Source organism: Hypomesus nipponensis, chromosome 14, assembly GCF_054491055.1.
Source record: "Hypomesus nipponensis isolate SF chromosome 14, ASM5449105v1, whole genome shotgun sequence".
NCBI lineage: Eukaryota > Metazoa > Chordata > Actinopteri > Osmeriformes > Osmeridae > Hypomesus > Hypomesus nipponensis.
This window is the reverse complement of record NC_140374.1, coordinates 6,206,749-6,220,000: the sequence shown is the minus strand read 5'-3', so window position 1 is coordinate 6,220,000 and position 13,252 is coordinate 6,206,749.

Below are 13,252 nucleotides of genomic sequence, written 5' to 3'. Positions count from 1 at the left end.
AGCTAACCCTAATCCTGAGCACAGAGGGTGTGTGAGGACATAGTCTACACACACTGGAGAGTGTCACGTACGCCCGTACACACACTCCCAGTATGTGTGTGTGCTTGGTTCCAACTAACACTCGTATGTTGTGGACACACAGTGCATGGAGAGCGTGCAGCACACACACAAACACACGCGCACTAATCCGGCGACCGACTTGGGTTTGTTTTCACCCGTTTTCATTCAATAGTTCCTCCACAGATCTGGTGATAGTGCTGATAGGGGTATCTCCTTCCAGCTTGGAATCGGCTCCTATTTGACACAAGATCCAGAAGATTAACTCCAGCTTGTTGTCTGGAGGGAACACAGTCACCATGTTGTGGCCTCCAGAGACCTCAGGAGTATTTCACATCGCTTCTATTTTCGCTGCCGAACGGGTTTTCACGCTGATGCTAGCTCCATTTGACGCATCCATTGGAAAGAACATCTCAACCTTTCTTTTCTGGACTTTTAAGACCAGCCCAAGTGACTATAAATGAACCCTCACACACAACCCTACAGATCTCGTGTAGAATCTGTCTGTCTGGAAGCAAGTTGAAATGAGGATCGTGTGCTGGGAGGTTTGTCTGCTGGCATAAAGTTTGCCTGACTGTGGTCTGCACACTCTGCTAGACAGTAAACAAAGAACAGCAAGAGTTTCTGAAAACACGGGGGAGGACGGACAGGGTTTTGTTTGACTTGGATTCATTTGTTTGGCCGAACGGCCCCATTATTAGGATAGTCAACTTCCGAGGCTGAGCCGGAATGTGGACCACATGTTGGTGGCTTTTACCTCCCCCGTGGGACAGCTAAAGTGTAAGTGGACCTCGGTCTGGTCCCACCATGAGACAATTCAGGGTTGAAGGTGTTCAGTGGAGACCAGCATCCATCATTTCAGCGCTCGGCCATTATAGCAGGGTTGGAGGGTGCTGGACTTCCCATTGGAGGAGAAGGGGTGGGGGTGGGGATGGGGGCTGACAAATCCTGACACAGGGTTCCTCAATGTGGAGATTTCCGGTTCTCACCCCGTGGCTAGCTAGATAGCACTGCCCCATCCCCAAGTATTTCCTAGGGGGAGGAGGAGGAAGAATGTGCCTTTTCATCAGGACTGATATTTCAAACAGGCAACATGATTCCGACGTGCCAACCTTTCACAAAGGGAGAGGTATGTGGGTGAGGAGAGGGGAGAGAGACAGGGAGGGTGAGGGAGGGCAACGCTCTGAGACTATAGATGAGATCTAAGATTAGAGTTTAGCCTCCAGGCTACGCCACCTGCCTGACTTGACAAGCTGGGCCCCATTTGTGGTTGGGGCCATGACGGTTGTTTGGTACAACCCTATCTGACCATGTCTGCCTGTCGCCCTGCCAACTGACTGAATGCAAGCCCACGTCCCATCTCCTGTAAAAAGAGAAGCCTGAGGGCGAGCTTGTGTGTGTGTGTGTGAGTGTGACTGTTTGCATATGTGTGTTAAGTTGTGTATTTGTGTGTGTGACCATCTGAATGGCAAGGTGTGCCTTTGGACATACCAGGCATTCCAAGTTAGCAATAAAGTCAAATTGAAGAGGGGTAAAGTTGATATGTGCTGAGTGATGGCTGGGCAGTGTGGACCAGGAGGCTGGGTGAGGCCTCTGGGGAGGGCTCTAATGATGAGAGGTACGGATCTGGCCTGAGGTGACTGGAGACAGAGTAAGAGTGAAGACTTTACGGTCAGGCCCACTTTAAGCTAAACTTTCTGCCCATGTTCTGCTAAAATGACTAAATGTAAATGTAAGGAGGGTGTGCTCCAATTCAAGGTTCATGCATCATGTCAGACTTGATGTCAAATAAATAAATGTCCATACCATAGCTTCTAAACAGCTGGGTTTAATGCAGTTTTGTCAAAGGAACTTTTGGGGTAAATTGGCATTGATTTTGAATGGTATTTTATGCCCCAAAAAACTGTAAAGTCTTAACATTTGTTTGGATTTAAAGTTTAGTACACAATGCTGGTGAAGACTTCAGAGACCCAGGATGGATAGATCAAAGATCAGACGGGGGCAACTTTAAATATATTGGCTCCTAACATTCAGACAGAACTAAGACACGTGCATTATTCTTCATACATTACCTACCTGTCTGTCACCTCAGGGTCAACTTCTGTGTGGTTGATGTGGAGGGATGTCAAGTGATTAAATGAAATGAACGGGATGGGTGTAGTTCAGTGGTTCAGTAGAGCATTTGAATGAAGATCAAGAGGTTACAGGTTTTAATCCTTTCCTGTACATTACTTTGGATAAAGGCTATATAAATACATTATTATTATGACATTATCTGCAAAAATATTGAGAAATTCATGACAAGACATGCAAACCACTCATATAGAACCTTGTAGATTGGCCACTATTGGTAACATTGGTTTCCTCAAGTTGAAAGTGTTAAACTAAACAACCAGTCCACAGATCCCACGGCAGGTGAGATAACAGTGTGTTTAGCGGACAAGTTAGAATGTAAATGAGATTCTCCTGTCTCCCGCCCCCCTCCTCTGTCTGGTGATTGGGAACTCGCCTCGTTAAACCTGAACACTACACCAATTAAACTCAATCAGACACAATTAATGACCCCAGTGGACTCCCTTGGGACAGAGCCAGCGCTGAGCCACAGAGGAGAGTAGGGAGTCATGCAGAACTGGACGCAATCCTGTCACTCATGTCATAATCCGGACCACATCTACAGAGAAGGTTTGGGAAGAACCATGTCATGTGCTACTCCAATGAGTAGATTTTGCACAGAATAGGACACAATGGGAGCTCTATGTAGTCCATTTCCATGTAAATATTGAATTGTTTCTCCTCAGTGAAACCCACACTGCTTTACTCATGATGGCTTCCACTGTTAGTCCAGCTGAGGCTCCGTTTCATTGTTCTTTTGATGTACAGTACTGTATTTGCCCTCTCACGCACACAATCTCTGTTGTGGCCGAGACATGGGAATCGGGTGAAGCCAAAAATAACCCTCGAGCTTCCCCCAGCTTTCAATAACACAACTATTTCCGAAGCGACTTAGTGGCCACGGTCGAGTATTACCGTGTGACGGACGTGCCAATGTTCTGCGTCTCGGCAAACATCTGGATAGCTCACAGAAACGTTCAAACTCTGGGGGTGTTCAAAAACCGCCCCATATTGGAAATGGCAACAGAGAGCCCCTTTGTCTTGCAGTCCAAACGGCTCTCGGGCAAACCTTCTGTACGTAGAGAGAGGGCGGCCATTTTCCTCCTGGAGGGCTGTCAGTCTATGTTCGCGAGGCCTCAACTACGCCTCGGGATAGTTTAATGTGAGCCAGATGGTCTCTGCTCTGGGGGAAATATAGATCTCATAATTACCATCAATTGACCAATTCATTTGAGACCTCGTTTAACATTGTGTCTGAGAAGCTGCAGTCGGGAGCACGATTCATGGTTGTGTGTGTGTGTGCTTGTGTGTACATGCCCGTGTGTGTGTATGCGTGCATACATAAAGCCCAGAACGCGCTCGGAATAATAAATCAAAAGAGGCTGGTAGCCCTTAGTTCACGTCGGGCCCCTTGTTTTACGGAGAAAATTGGCACACGACGTGAACCTTGATTGGCCGTGGGCTGGGCTCGGATGTGTTTAGATCTGAGCAGGCGTATTCAGCTCACAGATGGTGGGGATCATGCTGCAACGACGGCAGCCAGTGGGCTTGTAAGGGTGCTCTGTGATTCTCACTGGCTGCTCGGGATAAGAGACAAACAGCGCTGGGCTAGCCAACATGAGCTCTGCTTGTGACGAGCCGGACCTCGCAGAGGAGGTCCTCAAAACCAGAGAGTCCTACTGTGATAGATATGCTGCCATAAGAGAAGGAAGGAAGGAAGGAAGGAAGGAAGGAAGGAAGGACAGAGAAATGAGTAGAGCAATGACAAAATAGGAAAAAAGAAAAAGGTGAAAGGGAGATAGGAAGGAAAGGGAATTGAAGGAAAGGAAGTTTCAGCCAGAAATGGAGAGAGAGGAGAAAAGATAGAATAGGTCCATTTTATTGGCTGAAGATGAGATGAAGTGCTTGTGTACAAAGGGATTCCAAGCATGCCAGTGTAGATGGAGACTGCCCCGTGGCCAGGTAGCAGGGGATGTGTGTGTGTGTGTGTGTGCGTGTGTGCGTGTGTATGCGTGTGTGTGTGTATGGGGGCCAGGTAGCCCACTAAAATAGCCCACCTCTCCAGCCCTCCTAATAACTCTGCTTATCACAGCTGGCACACAGCTGCTACTCCATGCATCGCTCCCTCTTAACCACTGGCACAGGTATTTATGTACAGTCCCATAAAAAGAACCTGGGGATGTGTGTGTGTGTGTGTGTGTGTTTGACTTTCTCTTTTTGTTTGAGTCTTATGTTGAGATTTTCCGCTCTGAACAACTCAAAGTGATTAGTTCAGCATTTGTTTCTCCCGAACGTACGCAATGTAAACAAGGGAGGGGACTTTTTCTTCTGGTGTGTGGGGTGACATCACTGTTTCTTTGGGTGTCACACCATCAAATGGTCCTGGTTGGGGGTGGGGCCCTGCTCATGTTTCCCTGACACCCCCATCTGCTTACCATAAGAAGCATTGTCGTCCCCCCCCCCCCCCCCCCCCCCCCCCCAGGACAGCTTGCATCAGACACGCACACACAAAGCACATGCTTACACACACACAGACATGCACATTCGCACACACGCGCACCCCAGCTGACAGACAAAACCACAGCGGAAGAATGGGTGAGGAACTGGTGAGTTTGGACGGAGATGAAACAGACCAGTCAGAGAGGGGAGGAAGACAGCGTTTAGGAGGGTCACATGTGCTTGTGGGAGAAGAAGAATGTTGCCCCCCCCCCAGCCCCCCCAGCCCCCTTGATCACAAACGGAGAAATCCTTTCTGCCTGCTTACAAAACTGTATCATCTCTGGTGGTGGAAGATACAGTTGGGCTGGAGTTCAATTGGATCAGGAAGGGCTTTTGGGGGGGTTTATGCTCGTGTGTATATGTCTGTGAACAAACACACACTCGTGAACACACACACACTTGTGCGTGTGTGAGACTAGTAATTTGCAGTGTCAGCTAGATGAACATCTGTCCCCCTATAATGAATTGAATCATTTGATTACAGAGATCCACACTGAGTAGCCTATTATTTGAAATGATGCCTTTGGACATTCCTTCATCTTATGCAGCCCATTAAAATCATAATCACACGCATAATTTGATGGGGGAAAGCTATAACATCTTAAATTGTTTTGAAGGAAATTATGTTGGATGATAAACGTGTCATTCAAGCAAAGCTGCTATTTTGAAACGAGTTCTGACAAACACACTTCCAAAACAAGCTGAGGATTGATACTCCGGGACACAGACTTCAAAGATGTGAATAGTGTAAGTTATTATTGTGTGACAAGGAGATCCGGTGAGTAACTGCAACCTCCTCCTGCATAAACACAAAAACAAGAGGGTAAACAAGACTGCAAAACTGTTACGTAAGGCCCAACATGCACCTTGCAAATGTGTCCAGATAAAGCATTATGTGGCATGTGCAGTTATGTCACAGATCCTGGAGCAGAGAGGATGCCAGGCTAGCAGGATTACCTCATTTTAATTAGCAGCACCTGTAGTATTGTTTTTAGATCTGTGGTTCAATTGGCTTCAAAATTATTTTGTGATGTTTGTCAATGCAGGTTGTTGTATTTTATTCATGATATCGTTGTTGGGGTAAATTCAACAAACATTTTGTAAATTAATTTAGAATCAACTACTTTGAAATGCATTTTATTTGAACTCAAATTCTTTGCTCACCCCCTCAACAAACAAATGATTTTTTTTCTACCTTCACCTGCTTAAATTCCGAGAACATTCTAGCTCCCGGCAAATACTGGTAAAGCCCTGAGGATCTAGACACTCCCAGTGCAGGTGTCTCCAACCTCACTCCCATCACATCTGTCCACACACAGATAAGTGAGGGGCTGGGCCTTTCTGTAGAGCAGGGCTAAGCCAGGATGTTTGTGAACGCTCGAAGGCTCGTTTTCATCCCTGTTCTCTCCCAGAGTTCTGACCCAACATGCATTGCAGCTAAAGGATGTCCGCAGTAGACGCAAGCGGGCATCGTTGCAGGGAGGATGAGAGTGAACCAATGGGAATTGGCGTAGCAAACGGAACATTCCGGGAGTCAGTCATGCCTGGATCTCCAAGAGCCGGTATCTCCCAGGGGGATCAGATTGGAGGACGGGATGGGAAGAAGGATCAAGATTGACAATGGTTCGCTTGAGGATGTCAAACACATTTGCGCTTCAGTGCTTGTGTCAGGCAAGAGTGTTTTCAGAAAGACGCTGAACTGACTTGTGCAAGTTCATGGAGAGAAGTGTGTTTGTCTGACACACTGCTTGAGGACTGGGATTTTGAGCACTCACCAACACACACCAACACACACCGACACACAACACACCGAAAGCCGTATCTGTGTTAACCTTGGGAGACAAATGTGAAGTGTTGGGGAGTGGTGACTACAGTGCAGGCTACTCCCCACTCTATAATCACACTGATGACACACCACTGTAATTCTCATCTGACACACTTAACGCCCCATCTCACCTCCAGGGCTGGCGTAGACACGCCACACAGAGAAATATGCATTCCTCCACTCCCCCCTTGAAAGAATAAAGAGCGTGTTTTTATGAGGATCCTGCGTGCGTTTGTGTGTGGACTTGGTGTCTTGTGCGTGTGTTTGTGTGTGTGTGTGTGTGTGTGTGAGAGAGAGAGTTTAAGTATATTTGGTGTTGCGTGTCTGTACTATGCAGTGCTTTAAAAAAAAGACAACACAAAAATATGTTCAGTGGAAGCAATCCAAGTGTGTGATACCAGCATGTGCTGCTCTGTCCACAGCAACAGCATACACACACTGAGCAGTGAGATGATTCTTCATGTTGTGATTTTAGAATAGATCATATAGGATCAGGACCGGTCAGGTTTAGACTGTTTATTACAGGCATAGATAGGTCGCTAGGAAACTGGCAGGAGGACCAGGACCAAAGAACATGCTGTACATGTACTTGTTCCAAATAGCAAATAAACTTGAAAACTGTGTATCACTTTCATCCAGTATCACTGAAACCACACAGCTCACAGGGGCTCTGAGCACCCAGCCAGTTTAATAGAGATGAAATCCCTCCCACATGACGTCCTTATCAGGTCTCATCCAGGAGGCTTCCCGAAAACCAGCCTGCTGTGCCAGCATGCCTCCAACACAATCCTTATCTGCACCAAAATAAGGCATCCCTGTCTTAATGAGCAGGCTCGTCATGCTTCTGCAAAGCATCTTGGGAAGACGGACACACAAAAGTAGACCCCACTGCTGAAGGTGTACTGTCAACCGCTGATAAGAATCGAATCATGTTTTACAATAAGAAAACATTCAAATCCCAACCCAGTGAGCGAGGGTCAGGGTCAGGACATCTCTAGCTGGTTTGTGTTTCTCTGTCTTCCTCTCAAACGTTGTGCTTGTAGGATTCTTTTTTGACCACCATGCCTTGCAGCTGAGATGATACCTATCACAATGGTTCGCAAATGCAAACCCTTTCTCAACTCTAACCACCAAATACTGTTAGAATTATGCACTCCACTTTTTTTATAACCTTTTGTTGAGGCATTTTGCTTTATTCTGACAGTGATAAGGAGAGATAATACAGCAAATGGGAGAGAGAGAGCGTAAGATAAGCAGCAAGGCGCCCAGGCCGTATCCGTACGCAGGTCCTTAAATCTTCTCCTGTATATTCTGCGTGCACCATTTGTACGTCTATTTGTATAGAAACATCTGCGACAGGGGGAAAAAATGTATGTGTAAAAATGTGTGTGTACATTGAGGGTAGCCGTCACCTCATGAAGTAGGTTGCCATGTTCACACGCTTTTCAGCGGACTCACACTGCAGACTGCCAATGCCACTAGTGTGAGAGTTTGGGACTCTGATTTATTTGTTATGAAGGAGCTTTTCATAGCTCCTAGACTGCCATGTCTGCTCCTTTGTTTTCCAACCAGGGCTGCAAAGGCAAAGCAAAACAGAGACTGTTTAAGTTGCCAACTGGAGAAATGAAGAGTAAACACGAGCATACTTCCCATTTCTTCACGTTGAGCGTGGAGATGCCAGAAAACAATTCAATTCATCTTTGCTGGAGGGGCACACAGAGCACATGCTAAACATTCACATCTAGGAAGGGAGGGAGAGAAAGGAGAGGACAGGGAAAGGGAGAGGAGAGGGAAGAAGAGGAGAGGAAAGGAGAGGAAAGAAGAGGGAAAGGGAAGAGGATGTGAGGGGGGGGAGAGGGTGCAAGTATTCATCTAGCTGTCTGAGAGAAAAGGTGCCGGTGGTGCCTTAGAGGTCTGTGTGTAGCTCCTGGTGAGATGTAACTTGCTGTAAACCCTGGCCGTCATCAGGGGAGACATGGTGGATTAGTTGGTTAGGTGCAGGGACGGACTGGGAGTAAAAATAGGCCTTGGACTTTGATCCAGACCGGCCCACCAGAACCGCCCCCATGTATGTCACCACAGCAGCCCTGCTAATGCAAACATATTCTGTGTTCGATGTGATGCAAGTTTGGGAGTTCTATCCTTAATGCGTGCGCGTGTAGCGCGCGAGCCAAATTATTTGACCTTTATTTGAGCACAAAATAGTTGAGCTTTATATTAAATAAACAGACGTATTTCCATTGGAAAAACCTTGTCTAGGGAAGGTGATTTCTTTGTCTCTTCATTTTTCAGCCCCACCCTCACGTTTCTTAGCCTGGTTTTCCATCGTTATTTTTTCTCCCGGGTGTTCCCGATGGCCAGTCCGCTACTGGGCGGCTGTGCCACTGCGGTGGATTTGTGAAGTCATATCATTTTCAATTCTCGTGCTGTCAGGCTGCAACTCCCTCAGCACCCATAGTTCCCGCGGCCGTGCGAGAGGGTATTATTTCAGGGGGAATTGTAGGGTGTCCTTTGTCGGTTGCAGATGGGTCCGTTTATTATGAAAATGGCTTTGAGATTACACGTGACAAAATAGTGTCAGCATAGGTCTACAGGAGGCCATGTTGGAAGACGGTTCCTTCAATTACAAAATAATGGCGCTTGCAGTGTTCCTTCACGTCCGTACCGTCAATATATAAAGCCTGTGAGTCTGTTGTGAAGTACATTACTATATGTAACCGTTGCAATAGTCATTATGTCAGGAAGAGGCAAAGGAGGCAAAGGACTCGGCATGGGGGGCGGCAAGCGTCACCGTGTTGTTTTGAGGGATATTTTACAGTGCATCACCAAGGCCGCAATCCGTCGCCTTGCTCGTCGTGGCGGGGTGAAACGTATCTCGGGCTTGATCTATCAAGAGACTCGTGGACTTCTAAAGATTTTTCTTGAGTAAGTCATCCGTGACGCTGTTACCTACACCGAGCATGCCAAGAGAAAGACCGTGACCGCTATGAACATCGTCTATGCTCTCAAGCGCCAGGGTCGCACCCTGTACGGCTTCAGCGGTTAAACTGCAATTTTGACCTATTGTTTTGACACTTAACCCAAAGGCTCTTTTAAGAGCCAGCCACACTTTTAGTAAGGAGTTATCCATATTTAATTCAGTGTTGAAAACAATATAAATTCCTCCCCCATGCAGTGACTACCTATACAAGTCGCCTGTGGCTAGTGGGTCAGGTTGAACAAGCATAGTTCAGGGATGAATGCTAATGATGTAGGCTTATTTTCTGAGAGCATGAGTGTCGAAGCACAATACATTTGACTCAGGGTGGAGCAACAGGGCCCCCCTGTTAATAGTTTGCAGTGTAATAAAATATAACAATAAAAAGTAGCTAACCAATGGCAACCTCTATTGTGAACAGCACGTATTAGCCTATAGGCCTAATAAATGTGTCCAGTCATCATAGCCCCTAATGTGCGAAGAAAATGTAGGCCAGTCATTCAACCTCTCATTCAACATTCATTAGAATTTCTCACACACAGGAGGCCTGTACACAAATCCATGCATAAAATGGGTTTAATGATCTGTCCATTTACCAAATACATTACATTCAAATTCAATGAAGAGGTCATAAGCTCTCCTAAATTGAGTTAAAAACAGTCGCCTATAGTCATCCTAACAGTGACAACTTATAATAAACAAACAAACCTATAACAATTCTTTCAGCAACAATTTGGGTCGAGCTAGACGCGAACCAAGCTCCCATAAAAAAAACGAGATATATGCAGACATGAAACAGACCACAACAAATGCCCTATTTAAATAATCATCTGTCTGTTCTTATCTTCAGCAAATCTGGCGATTATTTTGTCAATGTCAATCTCGATGTACCTCTCGATGCACAGCAGCGATAAGTTGGACAGCCGCTCCTCTCCCATGCTTGATCGCAAGGAACTCTTGATCAATTTCTGACGGCTGAAAGTCCTCTCTGCCTTTGCACTGCTTATTGGAATTGTCAAGTAGGCTAAATGTGATAAAGAATCGAAAGGTTGGGGAAAGCACGTTCCATGCCGTTGTCAATTAGACATGGTAGGATGCTGTGTGTGTTTAGTTCATGATTTTCCATGCTCAGCTCACGGTAGGCTACATAGTAGGCCTAGGCCGACGAAATGTAACAAATGTGTCAACTACGTCATCGGCCTTTGACAGATCCTCCGAATAGAACTCCGCAAGCGCTGACTTTCTGAGCAGCATCAGGGTGACAAAAATGTCATCAGAGCGAATTGGTCAGCCATTCTCCTGGAATCAGCAAAGCGATGCTCAAACTGCGAAACGAATAAATCAAGTAGGCTATGTAGTAAAAGACATCCACTCTGAAACGGTCTCTACTATCCTCTATAATTTCATCCTAGTTCTCGTCCGGAAAACGTTTTTTCTTGCTCACCCTGTCCTGCAGATAGTCAGTTGTTCCACAGTGTCGCCAAATCTTTGGTCGTGTTCTGCATGGCTACAAACGCCTCCTGTGACTGCAACTCTGTGATCTGTAGCATGCATGCATCAATAAGCTGGATGGCTGTTTACATGCCTCATGTTGTAGGTAATTAGACAGTGCAAATGTTTTCTTTAGAAGTGTGTTTGAGTGAGCATTAGCTCAAACTCAAACACTTTTTTCAGAAGACCGTCTGCTTAGGAGGCAGCTTATGGATAACTACCTCGATGCACCCTTACGATTTAAGGCCTCTTCAATGGCAGACAAGCTTTGTATGACTGCATCGGTCGCATGCTTTCTAAAGGCTCCTCTAGTATCTGGGCTAGTGGTCATAAAGGCGTACAGTGTTTCAAGGCCTCCCAAAAAATTGTTCACACTGTTCAACAAGCTCACAGCATCCATAAGGATCACCTTCAAATTGTGCTCTCAACAGTGCACATGAAGAGCATTTTCAGAACAGTGCTGTTTCACCCTGGCCTGTAGCCCTGACAAGTGACCTGATATAGTCCGTGCACCATCATATGCCTGCCCTCTGATCAGTTTCACATCAAGACCCAGTTCATTTGAGAGTGTGTTGGTCAGAATGTCAAAAATTACTCTGCCGAACCATCAGGAAGCTCCGCGAAGTTGATGAAGCGCTCCATAGACACACCAGCTTCATCCACGTATATCAAAGACAGAGACATTTGGTCAATGTTTGAAATGTCAATAGTTGAATCAGCTATCACCGAAATATGTCTGGCAGCTTTGACATAGGCTACTTGGTAATAGTGGACAATGTTTCGCTTGCCAGTCCAGAGATAAACTCATTATGTGAGTGGTGACTTAAATAAGTGACGCAGCTACAAGGATTTGTCAGGTGCTGCGTAATTGCATCATAGCGCGCTAGATATTTAAGTGTCTCAAGGATATGTCCCTCATTGGTAGTAGGGGCACCAAGTAGTAGGGTCACCAAGACCAACGTCCGCTCCGAGTGTACTGTAGTAGGGTCACCAAGACCAACGTCCAATGACAGTAAAACCACACATCCATATTACACACAGTGTAGTCATCCTTGATGTTGGCAAGTTAACCAAGTACAATATCACACTATTATGCACGGAGAAGCCTGTCTTGGTTGCTATGGTCATGCTTATTTTTACATCATAACAGATAATGTTTTTTTTATTGGGTGTTTTAAGAGTCACAACACTGTTGGATTGTTTCACCACATCTTGATACTAACTTGGAATCGTAAACTAAACGTAAACCATTTTCCATATGTCAAAATGAAGCATTCGCAAGACATGGCTAAGAAAATCATTTTCAACACATCACTTGTTTCCAAATGAAAATGGGAAAGGAGAGCTATAAAAAGAAGTTAAGATAAAAAATAGTTATTGTTAAAATAGCACATTTCTAGTCCGTGACAGACTGAAGGATGGACGTTCAGTCCAAATGTTGCTGTACGCCCCAGGCTGTGCTATTCGTGGGAGGCACGTTCCCAGAAAAGGTCTTGTGTCTATTTTGTTTGTTGAAAAGGATAATTGCTCATCCAAGCTCACCCAAGATGCCTCTCTCCCTTCCAATGGCAATATAAACTTCCACTGCATTCTGGGAGAGAGTTATGTTGACCTCTCTCCATCTCAGACAGCCGTTTGAAGTGTGTGCTTGTGTGTGTCTGTGACTGTTTGTGTGCCTGTGTGTGCGTCTCTGTGGGTGTCTGTGCTTGTGTGTCTGTTTGTGTATGTGCATCCATGTGAGTGCGTTTGTGTGTGTGATTGTAGTGTTAGTGTGATGATACAAGTATTTGCAGACTGTGACTATATGCGTGTGAATGATATGTGTGAGGGCGGTTAGTAGACAAGGTGTGGGGGGTGTTGGGGGGGGTGACTGCTCTGTAGTGAGCGTCTGTGACTCAGCCTTCAGTAATGAGGCAGTAAGGAGAGAGAGAGAGAGAGAGAGAGAGAGAGAGAGAGAGAGAGAGAGAGAGAGAGAGAAGGCCATATATGAATGAGTGGAGGCTGTGTTTATGTGGGTCAGTCGGCTTCTCTCTAACCCTCTCAACCCTTTCACCCCCAGCTCTCCACAGATCAGGATGTGACCCGTCCAGACTACAGTCATGACTGACTGAAAGATGAGTCTTGTGTGCGGGAAGAGAAGCCAAACACATGGTGACAACAGAAAAATAAATCCCTTTGTGGTGTGTCAATGGCCTGTCTGATGAAAGCCAAGGGCTGTCGTGTTTACACAGAGAGAACAGGAGTGTTGGGCCTGACCACGCTTCAACATGAAGGCTCTTATCTCTACAAGC